This window comes from Rhagoletis pomonella, unplaced genomic scaffold (assembly GCF_013731165.1).
Source record: "Rhagoletis pomonella isolate Grant_MI unplaced genomic scaffold, Rhpom_1.0 Rhpom_scaffold_00011, whole genome shotgun sequence".
NCBI classification, from domain to species: Eukaryota; Metazoa; Arthropoda; class Insecta; order Diptera; family Tephritidae; genus Rhagoletis; species Rhagoletis pomonella.
The window spans coordinates 26,400,583-26,420,714 of record NW_023458565.1 but is presented as its reverse complement, the minus strand read 5'-3'; the positions used below and the strand labels follow the sequence as shown (position 1 = coordinate 26,420,714).

Sequence of the window (20,132 nt, the reverse complement as noted above, 5' to 3'; positions counted from 1 at the left end):
TTAAAAAAAATAACTGCGCTAAGAAAGAGAAAAAGCAATGCTGAAGATACTAAGTGAAAGTGAAGGGAAACAAACTATTAGTTAACTTCATCATTGGAGTGCATGAAAGTTAAAACACTTTAAGAAAATAATAATCGGTGCATGACCTACAAATTTAAATATCTAGAAATTCACAAGTTAAGTTTCAGCAACAAACTTGATAAGAAGTGAAAGTGGGTAGTGATATTCCAATCAAGTAAGATACAATATACTTTGATTACATTTAGGAGCAAAATTTGAAATAACAGATGAAAAAAAAAACAAATAAAAAACAAAAAAAAATATTCCTAGGCTCATAAGTTTTGATTTATAATTTCTAACAATATCATTATTAACATTTTATGAAATTTACAGCGGAGAATGGTACAAACTGTCAGGTCTGAAACCCGAAATGAATAAAAGTCATTTTATTTTATTATTTTTATTTTTTTTTAAGTTCATGCTTCCGACAGGGTTGCAGTAAGATGTAGTATTCTGCAACGAATTTCCGATATTCCTTGTCAAAACTGATCATACATTGAAAGTCACTTTCAATTACACTTAAGCAGCTTCGGCTGGGCTCAGTTAAGAACGTCTTTAAGTATTTGTTATGCCACCTGACTTTAATTGGAAATGCCTAGTGTAGCCAAGTCTTTCTCCATGTAGTATTTCTATCGCAAAGAAGGTCTACGTCTTCATCGGCGGCAACCTGCTAATTCCAAGTTAAATACTTTCAGAGCTTGATCCTTCTACCGAGATGACCAACTCAGCGGAGCTTCTGCATTTGAATTTACTATAATATTTCTATGATTTGTGGTACTCGCCATCCTCAATGCACAAAGATCCATAAATCTTCAGCACAATCCCTTCCATGTATTCTCTAAGAGCGCATCATCGGTTGTTAAAAGCTGCACTTTTGACAAAACTTAACAAATAGCCGCAAAAGCAAACTCTACAAAGTGTCTCCTTATTTTTACGTTAATTTCTTTCAGAAATTATCAATCATGGTAATGTGATTAACAGAGCAAATATAGTAAAAAGTCTTTCGTAATACAAATGAAAGATATATGGCAAGATAGTTCGAAAGAATTTTGTTACTCTAGCGCAAAAGCTCTCTCATTCACCATTCGTGGTGAAAATTTATTTTGAGAGAAAGCAGTTGTCTATTATTTAGCTCACATGTCGGTAAAGCACAGGTGTTTTAACCAACTTCAAAACAAGGAGGAGGTTATCAGTTCTTCGGAATATATATATACTTTTTATGTACCTTACCGCATAACTTTGGACTACGTTTACCACCACGGTCCTATACTAATCTGGTTTAGATCCGATCATTGAATTATGAAATATATATTTGTATATATATTTTCTATATGAAATTTGAGGTCGGTTTTGTTTTTTGCTAAAAATTGCTTGTTCTTTTTAACCGACTTCAAAAAAAAGAGAAGGTTATCAGTTCCCCGGAATATTTTTATTTTTTTTTCTATGTATGTTACCGCATAACTTTGAACCACGTTAACCAATTTCGATATTTTTTTTTTCATCGTAAAACTGGTATCTCAAGGGTGGTCTCATACTAATTTTCTTTAGATCCGATAATTAGATCGTGAAGAAATTAACGTTAATATTAAATTTTTATGTGAGAATTGAAGACGGTTTTGTTTTTTACTTAAAAATACTTGTTTAATTTAATTTTTTCGATTTTTTATTTAAAAAAAGGGTATATACATTTTTTAATTTAATTTAATTATTAGAAACATTTTTAGGTATTTTTTCCTTTTTTAATTTAATTTTCTTTACTGGTTTGGTTGTTATTATTTTTCAAAAATATTTTTTTTTATTACATTTAATTTTAGGAAACTATTTTTTTCTTTTTTCTTTTAGTTAAATTTTCTCTTCACTTTGATTAACTTTTTAGAAATTTATTTTTTCTATTTTTAATTTAACTGGTTTTTCTTCTGTTGATTTTATTTTCCTTTAATTTTTATATTTTACTGCTTAAAAAAAATAGTTTCTTTTATTTACCTTTAAGCATATTACTCAATTTTTCTAGTGTTTTTTTTTACTAAAAGTACTATTCGTTTTTTATTGATTTTTTTCTTATTCTAATTTAATTTTCTTTTATTTATTAATTTATATTGTTTTATATGTGTTTTTTTGTTTTAATTAAATTAAAAAAAAAAACTTATTGCTAAAAGGCAAGCAGCATAACGCAAAGACTTCCTCGTCAGCAGATCTTTCAATTAGTCTTTCGAAAGACAGTAAAGAACTTTCAAGATAGTTGCCAGAATTAACAATTTTCTTACGAAAGACTGTGGTGCGTTGAAAGACAGTTGCCAGAATTGGCCTGTAAATTTAAGCTTGCCTAATACCTACCTGGCTGAAAATAAACAAACTTTTTGAACAAAACCCATTTGAAGCGAAGCTGTGGAAGCTGTCAGGGAGAGATGTGTTGAACCTTGAAACTATTTAAACGGCTCAAAGACCATACTAAGAAGCTCTAGCACTGAATTATTTTTATTTCGAACAATAGAAGGATTAACGGAATGGGTACTTGCATCCAAGTAAAATAAATGAATTCTCTTAGAAGACATAAAGCTTCTGTTCACCTTTCTTCAAACAAGCAGGCATAATGCTGCATCTACTTACCCAGGCAATTTGTATATTTCGCTTTAAGCTCTAGCTTAGTAAAACTCTCATCACTTTACGCTTCGAGAAAATTAATACCAAATCTTGAAAAATCTCCGCATAATTGAAATGTATACTACTACGCTTTGGCAAGAATGTCTGATATCATTAATCTGATTTGCTTTAAGAAACAAATGAAGAGCAAGCACTCCCACGCAGATGCAGATTTGAGTACGTAATCCATCAATAGGGTAGCAACAACTACACTGCTTGCACTGATGAGGGCACACACCGTACATTAGTTATCGTATGCTCGTATTCAAAGTAAGTAGCTGATGATGTTTTTTTTTCTCTCTCTCTCATATTATTTCTTTTCTTTACTTAAATCCGACTCTTGTGCGTATCACCATGGCAATGCTTGAGATCTAAAGATTACTGTGTATCGCCCAAGTTCCAGCTAGTAGTAGACGGTGAAGTGGACACGGTCGCCACTTGAATGCTTATTTTGTACTGCAGCTTGCAAGGAGCGGGGCCGGCGGTAGCAGAGGGCTATATTGTAGCTAAATCTTTTCAAATCCCTAACTAATTCAATCGTTGTACGTGCTTGGAAAGCATTTATACGACGCATGACCCCGCCTGCGCTGGCACTACCTACCTACCTACCACCAATACAAAATCAGCACACAATTACCAAGTGACGGCCGGCTGTCTATCAACATTCGTTCATTTTGCTTGCGCGACACAATGTCGTTTGTGGTTGGCGGTGTGGGGGTGTGTGGTTGAGAGCGCGATGATGAAAATACAGAGCGAGCGCTAGTGATATGCTTTGTTGGTGTTCATGGGAGGGTCGGTGGTGGGTGTTAGGAATATTAATCCCGGGATTTCGGTCTTTTATTATTTTCCAAGAATCCCGGGATTTTTGGGATTTGTAATTTGCACTGATGGCAATAATAGAAACTCCTTTTCTTTACCAGTATTGGCTATATTCCTTTTTTTATTTAATATTTAATATCTTTTTATAAACGTCTAGCTCATTATGCATATAACACCGTGCGATAGTAAATTTTACACACAAAAATCAATATATTCGCGACACCATGGACCAAATATAGTAAAATTGCGTTTTTAGTTGTTCGCTCTGACGTGAGTATCTCAAAAATGATTTAAAAAGTTCAGAGAAATGTGCTAAGAGGAGAAGTAAGAGTATCAAATTAAATAGGAAATCCTGTAGAATTTAAACAGCTTCAATTTTTTGGTGCATAAGGACTAGTAAGTATTGAAAATGTTTTTTAAAATATTATCCTTGAAATTTCGTAATATTTGTTTTTAAAAAAATTATATGAATTTGATCCTTCTAACTTAATTAGCCTAACAAATAACCTATTCGTCCATGTGAATCCAAAAATTTTAATTTTTTGAATTCTAAAAAATTTTCTCTTGCATTAACTTTTTTAAAAAATTTTGGAATTAATCATATCTTCGAAATAACAAAGTCCTTTAAAATAAATCCTGATGTCAGAGAAAAAAGAAATAAAAACGCCATTTTAAATAAAAAAAAAGTAGGCTTCAAACCCGTTTATTTATTATTTATTTTATGCTAGGAGAGCTTCTCAAACAATATAGAAGAAATTTTTTCGATTTAAGTTGTTGAGAAGTAATGAATATCTAAATCCCGGTACTAATCCCGGGATCCCGCGAGTGTGATAACGACATCCCAAAAATCCCGGGATCGTAAAAAGCGAAAAAATTAACATCCCTAGTGTGTGTGTGTGTGTGTGAACGAGCGATATTTTGCAGTAATTATATATTTTTGTGTGTACGTGTGTGTGTTGTGTTTTTGTTTGGCTGCCACCACACAAAAGCGTGTGCGCACTACAAGTCTTTATCCACACACAATAAGATTGATAACCTATTGGTAGCACAAAGGCACAAACTCACAAACTTGCAAACTTAGCGCGACGAGGAAAAGAGCAAAAGCAGTATCGTCGTAGCACGTTTTTGTAATGTAGTGTTTCTGCCATGTCCATGTCCGTGATGTCTTGACAACTTCGGCAGCAGACATAGCAATAACAACAAAGATGAGGGTGGGAACGTCAACAACTACCGGCAGCTCATTGATATCGTCTTTCGAACTTGCCAACAGCAAACACAAAAGCAACAGCAATACACTTGACACGCTCACACACACGTCGACGCCAAATACACAACACAAAATGAGTCAAAGTTGCAGTGGTAAAGTTAAAAACTGTGCAACAATACACAAAAACTTCAATTTCGTTGCAACATGATCAGCAGCAGCATTTACCCCAGCCCGCCCCCCGCGCCACTTTCGCCCTCTGCTGCAATCTACAAAGCTTTTTTCATTCTTAACCAGCGTTTTTGGCAGGCGCCGCATTCAATTTTACTGACATGCCTCTCTAATTCTTCTTCGAATGCGGTGCTGTGGGACAAAACTTGACTGCCTGCCTGCCTGGCTGTGGCTCTCGCCTTGACTTGGTTTGTGGCATGTTGCAATTTGCAACGTTGGCGTAATAAAAACTAGATTGCTTTCGTTCGTGGCAACTACGATCTAGCTTTAAGTTTGTAAATACTTATGTATGTGTGTGTGCGCGTTGTAGTGACCATCATCATCCATCAGACGCTTGGCATTTTGCATTCTAAGCGCGCGGCATTACTTGATGCTGATGGGTTTCAACGCAGTCATCGGCAACTTCGTCGAAAACTCAGTGGCGGATTTACTAGTGGCGAAAAGCTGATTTGTTACTGATTTTAATGCAAGCAAGTGGCTGTAGACGACGGATAGAGAGCGGTGGTGGCAGCGCATATGCAAGCTACATACATATATTCTGCTGTTAGGAGCTTGTGCCACCGGTATTGATGGTAATTCGCATGCGAAGTTGCAAGCGTGCAAATAAAAAATGCCAAATAAACTATGGCAAGTAAGTACTATATTTTCACTTCGTCTTGTGGATAAGTAAGTTAAATAAAAGCATTACTATTTAAATCAAATAATAATAATACGAGGTTATATTTTTATTTTATTTTTATTTTTTTGTTTTTTCAAAAAGAGTTGCCACCTGATAAAAACTGAATTCAAACTATCTTTAATTTAAATCAATTATTAAACTATAAGTGACAATCGAAATTGTTCTGAACAGGCTTTCTTTCTTATCTGATATGGATGTCCGTCGAAAGAGATTGTGGTTTGAAAATATTTTGCACAGGGTTGTCACCTTGTTACAAAGTTAGATGCAATATGAGCAGTAGGTTCAATAAACTACTTTAATATAAATATAAATCAAAACTGCTTTGAAAAAACTTTATTTCTAAACTGCATGTAGGAGGGTTGCCATCTGATTTTATAATTAAATTCAATTTGAATTAAGAGTATTAGATAATTTAAATATGTAATTTTATTTATCAAAAAATTTGTGTGTAAAAAATTTCTTAAGAAAAAAAGTTTTTTAAATATTTATTTTCGTAGAGGATTTCGATGTGTATATGTGTGATTTTTTTACTTTTTTCATCTCCCTTTTTCGAGATATTTGGAAAACTATTAAATGGATTTGTATTTGTGCTGTAAAGTTTTTAAAAATGCATTAATCAAGTTTAAATTTCATATGTGTTTATTATTTATGTTTATGCATCAACCCTAAAAATTTGAAACAAATCAAACACATGAAGTGTGAACCCCGTCCGTTTTGGTGTGGAACGCCCCATATATATATTTATTTTGAGACCTAAAAGTTATTCCTATATTTATAGTAGAATTGACCTGTCAACAATAGCCTCTTCACTGTTCGGCACACTTGCATACTTATATATATTTTTTTCGATTTTTATTTTATTTTTCAAACAAATAAAAACGCCTTTCGAATACTATTTAAGAAATAAATATTATTATTATATATATGAAAAGAAGTGACGATCCACTGCTTTACATTCAGATGGAGCACTAAAATAAATATTAATTTCCCACATTTCCTCTAAAACTTCACGCAGTAATGGAATACAAAGCAAGCTTCCTTAGGAAAACACCATCTAAATATGTTTTTTAAATGCAGCAGAATTTCATTGTATTCTAACAAGCGCTATTTATCACATCCTCTTAACAATATTTCCCCCCCTTAGAATATTTTAATCGCTCATGCTCCAACACTCACTCATCTTTAACGCATCATTACACAATTATCGAAAACAAGATATGTAGCTTATGGAAAATAATGGAGATACGGTATAAAAAAAAAACCATAAGGAATCATTCTGCATACACCCGAATATTTAAATACGTTTAGACGAAGAAATGCGTAGCGCATATAGCGAATTACTGCACAGAATATTGGAATACATACTTATGTACATATGTGTTTAGACCATCAGTCTAAATATTCCCACAAAATAATGTCCAGCCCTAATATTCTGACACGTTAGGGATCCGCCCTAATGTAGGCATATGTAGACACAAATACATACATATACATATACGCGCTAACACTAATATTCCGGCCGTTAACTATTATATCCCGCCGGACAGTGAACTTTCGTTAAGTTTCCCCTTGAAGCGGTAGCTAACTGTCCGGCGGTCTAAAGATTTTAATACAGTCCACAATTAAAGTACCAGCACAACACATTGAGCTTAAACAACGAGCGATTTTTGATAACCACATCAGCAACCACCGCTTTTTATAACACCAACGCTTTTTATCCCTGCGCCAGCGTTATTGCCAGTGATTCAGCCAACCGGCAACTACAGCACCAACAAACGCAAACACAACCACTCAGCTTTCTTGCTACGACACCTGCCAAATTTGCCAGGACACCAGCGACCATACAATACTACAACCACCAAACACCAATCACTTATAATTCAAGGTACGTGGTTATAATTTCAATCGCACTTGTTAGAAAATTGCCAAAAAAAAAAAAAAAAACGTTTTTAAATTCAATGCGCGTGTGCAAACTAGAATCTCGCGAGTGTTTAAACTGAAGATATACAATTGGTGCATTTAATTTTGAAACCAATAATTGAGGTTAGTCTGTCCGTCCACAAGTAACAACAGCGACCACAATTAGGTGTTCTTGCAACATTAACATATACACACACAGTGTCAAACAGTATTGTTAATGTAGAATTTCGATTTTGTTTAAAATTCACAGTGCATAATCATAATCTTCATTTTTTCTGATCGTTATTCACTGACCCTTTTATTTGGGTTAAATTCTTTTGTATATTTGCGAACACTTTGTCACTGTTTCGAGGATACATAACCTCTAAATTTTGTTATTTGCATTGGACCAATTGTAGATTTTCACTAAATCACTACGCATAAGCGATTCAACCCCGTTTAATATTGCACATTTTTTAACATATATATTTGCTGCGTACGTTGCATACATCAAAGTGGTAAATCTGTATATTAAGATTTGCTGCGTACGTGCACACATCACGATTTTACCACGTTTATTATTTACACCGTATTGCGTACCTTGCATAGCTTATCAAAGCGCGTAGATATTAGTCTGCACAGTTGGGTGGCGAGTCGTTAGTAAACAATAATTCTAGAAGAAAAAAGGTTTACATTTTAATAAAGTGTCGAATATATTTCGCAATACAAAATATTTTGAATCTTTTTAATTCGTTGGATTTCTGGTAAACATTTAAGTGGCAAGTTCCGGTGGGTAAAAATTGGCAACTTCTCTTGCGCATACAACCTCTAATCTTCGATAAGATTAAGTGTGTAAAATCCCATAGATTCTATCTGGGCTTTTCATTTAATATTTCGGTCAGGGTAAACAAGTTAAACAATGGATTCGTATATTCTTTTGGCAGAAGCTGTAACAGAGTTCGAATCTGATTACAACGGCATACCCGCCGCAGAACAAAACAAACATGGTCTTGCTATTCAACAAGACGAGTTAAAAGCTTTGTGGGAAAAAACAAAGTCAGCTTACGATAAGCTTATCAATGAGGGATTGTCTAAGGATGATGCTAAGGCCATAAAAAAGAAGAATAAGATTTCCTTTCAAAGCTATGTTAGGTGCATGTCTGCTATGGGTTCTCAGGTTGAAATTCTAACCAAAGCGAACAAAGATGTAGAGGATCGGTCCGTCCGGGAACACAATATCCACCTGCCACCGTGCGATACAGATGTGTTCAAGGGCGACTATCTTTCATGGCCAACTTTCCGAGATATGTTCACGGCCATCTACATCCTGAACAAGCGCCTCACCCCAGTTGAGAAACTAGTTCACCTCAACAATAAAACACAAGGGGAGGCAAAAGACATAGTGCGAAAGTGCCCACTTACCCATGAAGGCTTTTCGACAGCCTGGAAAAACCTGTGTGAGCGATACGAAAACAAACGTATCTTAGTTAACACACAATTAAAAGTTTTATTTAGCTTAAGTACAGTGGAATCTGAGTGTGGTAGCTCAATTAAAAACCTACAGCGCGAGATTAATAATTGTTTATCGTCCCTAAAAAGTCATCAAATTGACATCTCTAATTGGGACGCAATTATTATATATTTGTGTTCAACGAAGCTTCCAGAAAGTACACTGGCCCTATGGGAACAGACCATAGACCAGAAAACTGACATTCCAAAGTGGGAGGATATGGACAGGTTCCTATCCAATAGATTCCAAACTTTGGAAACTCTAGCGGGACTAAAGGGTACAACAACGGTGAAAGCTCCAAAGCACCAACCCGCACGGCACCACCAGGAAGCTAACACTAAAAGGCTAGGAGCCTTTCAGGCAAGCGTGAGCAAGTTCACCTGCCAAATGTGCCAAACTAATGAGCACAAGTTACGCAACTGTCCACAATTCCTCAACAAAACACCTGCTGATAGAATCGATTTTTTGAAAAGCAAAAAATGGTGCCTGAACTGTCTTAGTACTGGACATACCGTGTCAAGATGCACAAACCCATTTAATTGTATCAAGTGCCACTCGCGACACAACACGCTCCTTCATATTGAGACAGCTCAAACAAAGGCAACGACACTTGGGACCTCTTCAGATTCTGCGACTAATTCTGCATCAACATCCAATCAGGCCCAAGCCAAACGCAATTCAACAAAATCAAACAAGCATACAAGTAAAAACGTGAAGTCTTGCTATGCGAATACAAACACAGGTGTGTTATTAGGGACAGCACGCGTCAACATATATCTCAATGGTACGAACTATTCCGCTAGAGCACTTATTGATTCTGGTTCAGAGTGTTCTTTCATTACTGAAAAACTAAAACGCAGAATTCACTTGCCGTCAAAGCGTATGCATGCCCAAGTTTCGGGCATCACTAATACAACTACGGCGCAGGTTAAAGAAGCGTGCAACATCGAATTGCGGTCTCCTGTTGACCCGTTGTTCCGCTTAAATACCTCTGTGCTTGTGCTAGCACAACTGACTGGAAATCTTCCTACTTGCCACATTAGTGCAGTGACTAAGCAAGCATTTCCAGATCTAATTCTAGCGGATAAACGATTTTTCGTCAATGAACCCGTAGACCTTGTTCTGGGTGGCGACATATATCCACAGATTATTCTGAGCGGGCTTAAGAAAAACATATTAAACACACTTCTGGCCCAAGAAACAGTATTTGGCTGGATAATAACAGGGCGAACTGATACCTCGAATCCAGGAACGAATATCGTCTCATACTACAGCGAAGTTAGTCTGGACAAGCAACTGAGTGCCTTTTGGGAGCTTGAGGAGATTCCAAAGAACAAGAGCCTTAATAAAGACGACAAGTACTGCGAGGAGCTGTATCAGAAGACAACCATACGAAATAATGAAGGAAAATACATCGTGTCACTACCATTTAGGAAAGATTTTCCAGAAAATATTTCCCTAGGCCCATCCCTTAAAAGAGCATGTTCTCAATTTTACCGGAATGAGACACGGCTGGCCAAGGATCCCGTCCTGCAAAAGGAATACAATAGGGTTCTAGCGGAATATGAAACGCTTGGGCATATGTCGAAAATAACAATTCCCATACCCGCAGACTCGTCTGATAATTATTTTCTGCCGCACCACGCTGTTATAAAGGCAGAAAGTACTTCAACGAAAGTACGCGTGGTGTTCAATGCCTCAAGCCCAACGGCGAATGGCAACAGCCTTAATGACGTACTTTTCCCAGGACCAGTACTTCAGGCAGATCTTCCGATATTAATACTCCGTTGGAGACTATACAAATATGTGTTCAACAGTGACATCGAGAAGATGTATAGGCAAATTCTGGTACATAACAACCATACTAAGTATCAGAGGATTATTTTTCGCACTAACCCGAATGACCCGATCAGTCTGTACGAATTAAAGACAGTCACGTTCGGCATCAATTGTGCTCCTTATCTGGCTATAAGGACACTTTTACAATTAGCTGACGATGTGCAAAGCTCCCATCCAATAGCATCTAACATACTACGAAAATGCATGTATGTCGACGATGTATTGTCTGGTGGACACACTATCGATTCAGCAATAAAAGCCAGAGATGAGATATCGGAAGTGTTGCAATCAGCCGGTTTTCCACTTCGAAAGTGGACAGCCAATAGCGAGCAAATACTTAATGGCATACCAAAAACAGATCTACTTAGCGAAGATTTTTTGGCATTTGAAGATACCAGCGCAGTCAAGGCTCTTGGAATAAGATGGAATGCCCATACGGATCTTTTCTATTTTATAGCAAGGCCATTGGAGAAAAGCGATGCTGTTACGAAAAGAGCGATACTATCTGCCATTGCTAAATTCTTCGATCCGCTGGGGTGGCTTGCGCCTATCATAATCGTAGCCAAAATCCTTATGCAAAATATTTGGCTGGAAGGCACAGATTGGGATGAGACTGTGTCTTCGACCACTCTAGACCGATGGCAGAATTTTACCCAACATTATAACGAAATTGATAAGGTTCGTATACCGCGATGGGTATACTTTTCTCCAACGGATGAAATACAAATACACGGATTCTGTGACGCGTCGGAGAAAGCATATGCCGCCTCTGTGTATATGCGTGTCAAAAGAGATAGCAAAGTTTTTATTAACCTGCTTTTGGCAAAAACCAGAGTTGCTCCTGTTAAAACCATATCGCTACCCCGACTGGAACTTTGCGGAGCGGTACTATTGGCGGAAATAGTTGATTCAATAATCAACAATCTCAAATTAGGGCATATCAACATACATCTGTGGACCGATTCCACAATTGTTCTCGCTTGGATTCGCAAGCCTCCGTGTTCATGGTCAACTTTCGTTGCCCATAGAATCACAAAAAATTGTAGAGAAAGTCGGAAACAAGAATTGGCTGCATGTGGATTCGGCATCAAATCCAGCAGACTTAGCGAGCAGAGGACTTCCAGCATATGAATTGGTCAACAATTCGTTGTGGTGGCAGGGACCTTCTTGGTTACAAGAAGATAACCCAAAATGGCCCACCCAGGAAACAGACTACAGCACAGTAGTTGAGGAAAAAAGAACGCACGTTTATACAACCAAAGTAAATTATACCGATATTCTTGACCGTTTTTCAGATTTTCCGAGAGCTTTGAGAGTATTATCATATGTTATGAGATTCTCTCAAAGAACGCATCGGAATACGAAAGCTTCATTTCAAGAAAAGTCACGCTTAATTTCATCCCATGAAATTAAAGCAACGACACAACGCTTGATAAAAATATATCAACAGAACTATTACAGTGAAGAATACAGGAAACTTAAAGCAGGAAACTCCATCGACTCCAAGAGTGAACTCCTACCGCTTAATCCGTTCATAGATAAAGATGGCATTATTAGGGCTGGTGGGCGTCTTGGAGCGTCTCAAGACTTAGCGTATAACGAGCGGCATCCAATAATTATTCCTTATAACTGCAGGTTGTCCCGTCTAATAGTGTCCTTTATTCACCAAGTCTCTTTGCATGGGGAAAATCAACTCATGCTTCGCCTTATCCGAACTCAGTATTGGATCCCCAGAGTTAAAAATCTGATCAAATCCACAATCCATAATTGCAAAGTCTGTACGATATACAAAAAACGTACGCAAACCCAGCTTATGGGAATTCTCCCTCAGGAGAGAACCACATTTTCGCGCGCGTTTACGAATACAGGTGTAGATTTTTCAGGGCCCTTTGACATCAAAAGTTATAGCGGCCGAGGTTGTCGAATGTCCAAAGGATACGTTTGCCTTTTTGTCTGTTTTACGACAAAAGCGATCCATTTGGAAGCAACTAGTGACCTCAGCACTCCATCATTTTTAGCTGCATTCGCCAGGTTTGTAGCCAGAAGAGGATGCCCGAGGAACATATATTCCGACAATGGTACAAACTTCGTCGGAGCTTCACGATCTTTACGATCTGAATTTAAGGCTTTTTTAGCAGATTCGCGTGAAAAAGCAGTTTCGAAATACAATTATCAAATGCTCACATGGCATTTCATACCCGCCGCTGCTCCTCATATGGGCGGCTTATGGGAGGCGGGGGTAAAAAGCTTTAAAAGCCACTTTAAAAAGATTGCATCCGTTCATAAATATACATTCGAAGAGTTCAGTACTCTTTTATGTCGGATTGAGGCGTGCCTCAACTCACGACCATTGAGCCCCGCTTCGAATGAACCTACCGACCTGGAGCCTCTCACTCCAGGTCACTTTCTTACCGGTGGACACCTGCTAGCCCCACCTGAAATCGACGTTCACGAGAATCCTGCCTCGATAGTAAATCGGTGGCAGAAGCTAAAGGCCCTTCACCAAACTTTTTGTAAACGATGGAAAACCGAATATTTATCCGAACTGCAAAAGCGGATTAAGTGGAAATATCCACAGCAAAATATAAAATTAGGAGATCTCGTTGTCATCAAAGAAGACAACCTCCCACCAAATGAGTGGAGATTAGGTCGAATAAGCAGCTTACATCCTGGTCCCGACGATCGAGTACGCGTAGTTGACATCATCACGGAGAAAGGGCAGATCACGAGACCGCTGGCCAAACTGGTCCTACTTCCATCCCAAAATGACGAAAACGAGGAGCCAGCAAGCACTTCGTAAACCACACTCTCCGTTGATCCATAATCCCGCGTGGATTCCACTTCCTCATCGCACCAAAATTCCACTTCCATGCATTAGGAGGGATTCCACGCCTATAATCAACTTTAGCCCAGAATCATATTAAAAGTAATCGTGTTTGTAGTAAAATTGAAGTGATGGTTCTTGGCTGTATTCCCAAAGCCCGATCTGGTAACAAAGAACCGACCATCGTAAGATCTCAGCACCCATCAGACAATCTATACAATCCCCGAAGACTGAAAATTATCTTGTAACTATAATGACATTGCTTAATAAAATGCCCAGTTTTGGTCACATACGTATATAAGTATGTACATATATACGTATGTGCGTATATACGTAATATCAATGGTGTATAGCAGCTTTTCCAGTAAAATTGCAGCGAGAGTGTAAAAGCAAAATCGAGCGTAAATTAAAAAAAAAATAATAATAATAATAATAAACTGGCAGAACAAGTTGGCGAACATAAAACTTGCAAGTAAGCAGTCCTTGCACTGTTTTGCCACTCCTGCTGTAAATATTACACAACGAACAAATCAGTTAAACCCTTTTCTTTACTCACAAACATTTACGTAATCCAGTACGTCATTATTATTTTGATTTCCACTAATTTTGACTCTTGTTTACGCTTAGTTATTTTCTGCTATTAAAAATATCTTTGTAGCTCCCTCTTGTTTTTACACTCTGAATTGCAAATTTTTTGCGTTATTATACTCTGCCCCAGTAAGTTTGCAGGTTCAGGTACAATTAACTACTGACTATTTGTTGCTATACATACCTATTTTAAGCCCTTATCATGAGTCGCTGCAAATCGGGACATCTAGCAAGACAGTCCCTAATATGGACGTTTCACTGACGAATTCATAAAGAATAGTATTTAGTCCTCAACGCAAGCGAAAAATTAATAAAATCCTGCTCACGTATCACCATGAACGGCAGGATATTTTTTTTAGCGACAACTGTCAGAACTTTATCCTCCTCCAGGTATTACAATGAGGCTCAAGTAATAGGAAATAAACGTATAAATAAGCCGAAATAAAAGACAACTCACTGCGAACTAAAAAATCTTTCAGTAGATTAGTTGGCAAGCGCAAACCATTTAAGAATCCATCGATGAACGCAGGGGGAACCTTCTGTCGTTTGAGTTTTGTCAGACCGCTATCTGGCAGCAGGAATCTCCGTAAAATTTACCTGAAGTGACGGAAATGTTCGTTAACATCTTTGGTAAACATGGATAAATTCAATACCAATAACCGTACAATCCAATGCAATCGTTTTTTTTCCACGTTGCCGCTAGGAAATTTCTGGTAGGTATGTTAATGAAATTATCTTCAAGTTATTCAAGAACATGGCCATTAATGCCGAAGGGGATACCAACCTTTTGTAGGGACGTTTGAGAAAATATACCGCTGTGCATTTTTTCGTCCTGTTTTTAGGGCCAATAGTAGCATGCTAACGCATTTATTTTGTTTAAATCGCGTGTTAAAATTCCGGCAATTTATCGATGACTGTCATCAGTTCGCATAGCACCCAGGTAGCTGCGCGCTGATATGTGCCAAGCTCACCATCGATGAGGTCAGACAGTTCGTGGAGGGATCTTTCCACTTGCTAGCACAGCATGAGCGCTTTGCCTTTAATTTTCAAGTCATGCACACTGGTTCGTGTATTACCTTTTTTGCTTTGTGACCACACAAAACAATGACCACGTATGTAACGATGTGCGTGTATCGGAGGTGAAGGAGTTATGAGAATAGCTGGATCAGTCGCAAAAGCAATCGTCATCCAAGGTAACAGAGACATCAACGCCAGCGGAGTCAACAAAGACAACATCGTCAAGCACTAAAATGCCACGCCCTCTTATCCAAAATATGCGAACTAATGAACTTTTACTAAGTTTCTCCTGGCATAGCGCATTTGCCAGTTGTTTCATGCTCACCACTTTGAGTTTTCCATCAGAACCTTCCTTCATCAAATATGCTTCTTGACCACCACTGCCTTCTACGTGGCAAAAGCAGTTGGTTGTTTGTCTAACAGCACTAGGGAGAATTTCTCACGTAGCGTAGCATTAATTACAGACCTCTTGCGATGGGCGCCCAAAGAAAGCCACCGTCATGTGATCCCTAGTGAGAACATCACGCAGTCGCCATTATTGCAAAAAGAAAATTTTCTTAATAGAAACAATGCGATCAAGATTTGATATCCTTCTACTTTACATGAATATGTTTCAATACACCAAGGGAAAAGAAAGCTCTACAGAAATTAAAAATATATTCAGGTATGACTGTCAAAATAGTGACAAAATATAATCTTGGATTTGTCAATGTCGATCAGTTCTTCAACGCTTATACAACTCGGTGTGATTTTAAAGTGCCGTTGCTTAAGACCAAGAATGCTGAGAAAACTCAATTATTAAAATTCCGATTGTCTTCGGTCATTTTATGCATGTTTTTCGCTCATTCACCGCCGTCGACGCGAGAAGACGGCCCTTTAGTTTTAAAATTAAATAATCGTTTATTGGCTCAATATTTGCTATATTAATGCATTTTTCTACGATGTTTCTCTGTATAAAATTGATGCCCAAAAGAACACAAAACGCGTCCAAACAGCAACGAAAAGCAAAAATCCGATTTGTGTTTTTTTGTGTGTGTGAAAATTGTGCATATTCATAATGAAAATAATTAATTAAATTGTAAAATAGCGCCCTAAATAAAGTTGTGCCGTGGCTAAAATGATCAGCGCGATGGATAATCGTTCGTACGGTGCGATTTCGAAAGCATCCACCGCTGGTCGAAGCGACTTTACAACGCCAGGTAACGAAGCGAGAATGGGCAATGTAAAACGACTACCAAACAAATTGAAATACTGAAGGAATGGACTACATACTTGCCACAATTTGCATTCAATTACAATTTACATATTCAACAGTATACCTTTATTAAACCAAATGGTTAGATATAGGTATATCTGCGGGAAAATGTATACCAATTCCATAAAAATTTAAAGTTGGGCGTTTTGTTGACGTTTAGTTAGGCTGTTGGCAGCCAGGTGAAAGTCAAGGAGCAAGTAGCACACAAACCGCTATTGTTAATTAAGGTTTAGTTTATTAAGTTAATCGCGGTAGCCATCATGAGCAGCAACTTTGTATATCCTAATTAAATTAAAAAGAAATAAGGCAATAAACATTGTAATGTGCGCTGAGTCCATTCCTCTTGAGCAACTCTTATTGAATTTAATAGGCCACTGTTGACTTTACAGCGGGACATTCCTTTGCGCACCATATGTATAGCGGATGCCCATATTTATTGAACATAATAAATTAATTCTAATCCATATGGTTATAGGCAGTTGACAATTGGCTTAATTGGCAAATTGGGGTGGTGGCTTACCTCATTTGTTTGCAGCTACGAAGGTATTAAGAGGGTCAATTTACACACAAAAGAATTAGGCGCACATAAGAAGTGCCTGAGTAAGCAGTCAAAGTGTGCGGAAGTTAAAAATATTATTGTTTGTGACATCAAAAGTTTATAAACGACAGTACGTTAGAGAAGCAGAAATGGGTACACCACATTTTCCTACGCGTAGTTTTAGCAAGTGTTAGGGCTTTGTAAGAGTAAAAAAGTGAACCACTCTGTTACGCCAAGTTCTGGCTAATTTTGAAGTCCAAATAAATCTCACTGGTATTTGCTGTTCTCATAATAAAGTGCACATCAACAAAACTATGCAGTCAAAAACCATAAAAATGTATAAACAATGTTCGAAAATGCAATTATTCCGTTCTGTTATGTGACACACTTCCACTCCACCATTTATCTGTGCCATTTTATAGTAGTTGCGCTTGTTTCCTATTTTCCCTCACTGTAAAACAATACAACTTACGCGCATATTCTTTTCTGCAAGAAAAAGGCGTAACCGAAAAGCCCCGTCGAATTCTGTAGGCCGCACCGTTTTCCTACAACTAGGTTAAGCGTGTGCATATACATAGGATAGTACAAACCATGGTGCGTTTTCTTGCAGTACGATATTCAGATTAAAATAGTGCTTATTTGTTTATTTGCGTCACTATTTGCCTATCTCCTGACCATACGCGGGAAGAGGCGGCAATATCTGAAATTAAATGATTATAAATAATGTGAGGAAGCAAGTATTGAAACATATGCATACTATATACTCACGAAACCTCTTCAGCAAGCTTACATAAGCACCGCATGTCCATTCACAAATAACCCAACCTTTGTCAATGGAAAACTTCAACAACCTTTAGTGGAATCTATGTGGATACAAAAGTTCCACATAAAGGACCTCATAGGCAGCGAACAATGATGGACAACTTTCCAATAGTTCGCTGTATCAACACGGGTGGACCATACTAACGATCATTTTTGTAATTCAATTGTTAATTACTGGCCATGCTTACATTAAAATACTTTTTCATCAAAAAAAAAAAGCATTGAAATAAAGTTATAGCAAAGCACTGATTCTTTATAGATATTTAACATATTTCAATGTAGAATACAAAGGTTTCAAAGATATGAATAATAAAATCACCCCGAGTAGGTAGTTAACCTTGTTGGGGGGCAGGCCCCATTGTTGGCGGTAAACCGGTCCAAAAGGCGGTAAAGCAAGATAAGCATATAACATTAATGGAGAGATGAAATAAAAATTTAAATAATACTTCCAAAATTAGTGGCGGTGGGCACTTTCCACGATTTATGGCCAAAAATAAAACCCTGATTCGGCAAATTGCTTGGGCAATTTGCTAGTTTTGAAAAAAAAAAAAAGATTGATCGTGTAAACGCAGCTTTAGAGGAATACGATCCACAGTACAATTTGAGTAGGTAATTTACCTACATTATAGCATGGTTACACAAATGAATCTTAGGGATATATAATGCCGTATTCACACTCTCCGAACGAAGTTGTTGTGCATAAGCGAAACTTTATGCCACCCACTTGACTAATAAATGCAGATACGCTCGCCACCCAACAATATATCTAAATATATACATATATATACGAAACTCCGACATCATTTCAGAAGAAAACATGCCTTACTTCGCTGCTTTGAGGAAGAAGGCCGAACTATGCAGCGAGCGCTATCCGCAGCCGTGCCGTCTATGCTTTGCGAATCACCCCATTAGACTCTGCCCAGTCTATCGCGCAAAATCCCCTGAGGAGAGATTACGGGAAGCACTACTAGGCCGCTTTTGCGCTAATTGCCTCGCCATGACGCACCAGCTCAAAAACTGCACGAGCGAAGGAAGATGCCGCCGATGCGGTGAAAAACATCACTCGACGCTGCATTTGGACGAGCCCGAAAGTACGCCTAGCAAATCGTGGGCACAACAGGTGGCGGAGGAAGAAGAAGGCTGTTCCGACGATGCGCTCTCGATACTTGCGTCCGATTCTGGAAGGGAAACGAGGCCTTTCCGCCCAGAAGCCGAGGAAAGCGGACCAATAGAGCCAGCAGCGGAGACTCGGCCTCTCCGCGCTCTCACCGAAGGGGGATCGGAAACTAGGACTTTCCGACCCCTGTTGCAACATGAGCGAAACCGGATGCGCGGAGCGGAAACTAGGCCTTTTCGCCCGCGTAGATCCAACCGCAAGTCCTCACGGCGCATACGCAGGGAAGATGGACTGGCGACTCGGTCTCGCGGCTACATCTAGTTCGTGCCCTGATCGACGTATGCTCCAACCGAACCATCATTTCATCTGACTTAGCCCGAGAGTTGAATTTGGATGAAACACGCATGGGCGGAGAAAGGGGCTGCCTTTTGCGACTCAGGGGAAAGCATGGGAAAAACAACCGAATCGCAACTCATGCCGTTATGTCGCCGCACTTCAACCGCATTTGTCCATCCAGCAGTGTAGACCCCGCAATAGCTGAGCCATATGCCCACATCCGACTGGCGGACCCAAACTTTTACGGCTCATCACCGATCCGTTTAGTACTCGGTACGGACGTCTACGCGGACATTATCCTGCCGGGGACACTGCCCACATCCTTCGGACCTCTTTTAGCCCAGAGTACAATCTTTGGATGGGTTCTCTCGGGCATATGCAGAGCTTGAAGTACAATTAATTGTTAGTTTTTTTCTTTTTTTTCTTGAATTTGCGTTATTTTTATCTGAAGTATTATTTTTTCAATAAAGTGCATTGAATTGTAACCACTATTGTACCTGTAACTCTCCCCCCTTTTTTTATAGCAATTTAGGAAGAAAGACGAAGCTGATAGCGAAGACTGTCGCAGTGGTTACCTGATGCTGAACAAAAATGTTTTTTCGAAAAAAAAAAAAACTTTACCTTTTACTATATAAGATCAAGAGAGAGAGCTTGGTGGCTGAAACGCGTCCAAATTCTTGGATTTGCTTATCGCAAGGGGGCCGGGATGTTTAGACCATCAGTCTAAATATTCCCACAAAATAATGTCCAGCCC

The 20,132-nt window shown here is 38.3% G+C and overlaps 1 protein-coding gene and 1 long non-coding RNA gene across 3 annotated transcripts in view; both read right to left on the bottom strand.

Annotated features, from left to right (window-relative positions):
- LOC118746906 (collagen alpha-1(XVIII) chain) overlaps positions 1–20,132 on the bottom strand; it is a gene marked incomplete at both ends in the record, with an annotated part of 818,664 nt that overhangs the window by 655,206 nt on the left and 143,326 nt on the right.
- On the bottom strand, positions 14,172–18,280 carry LOC118746908. 2 transcript variants are annotated; one of them, XR_004993908.1, is made up of 5 exons: positions 17,861–18,280; positions 17,576–17,803; positions 15,078–15,819; positions 14,947–15,003; positions 14,172–14,890 (listed from the first exon to the last, which is right to left on the bottom strand). It is a non-coding gene; the product is annotated as an uncharacterized LOC118746908 (long non-coding RNA). The 2 variants fall into 2 exon arrangements; XR_004993907.1 differs by having other exon boundaries at positions 17,872–18,280.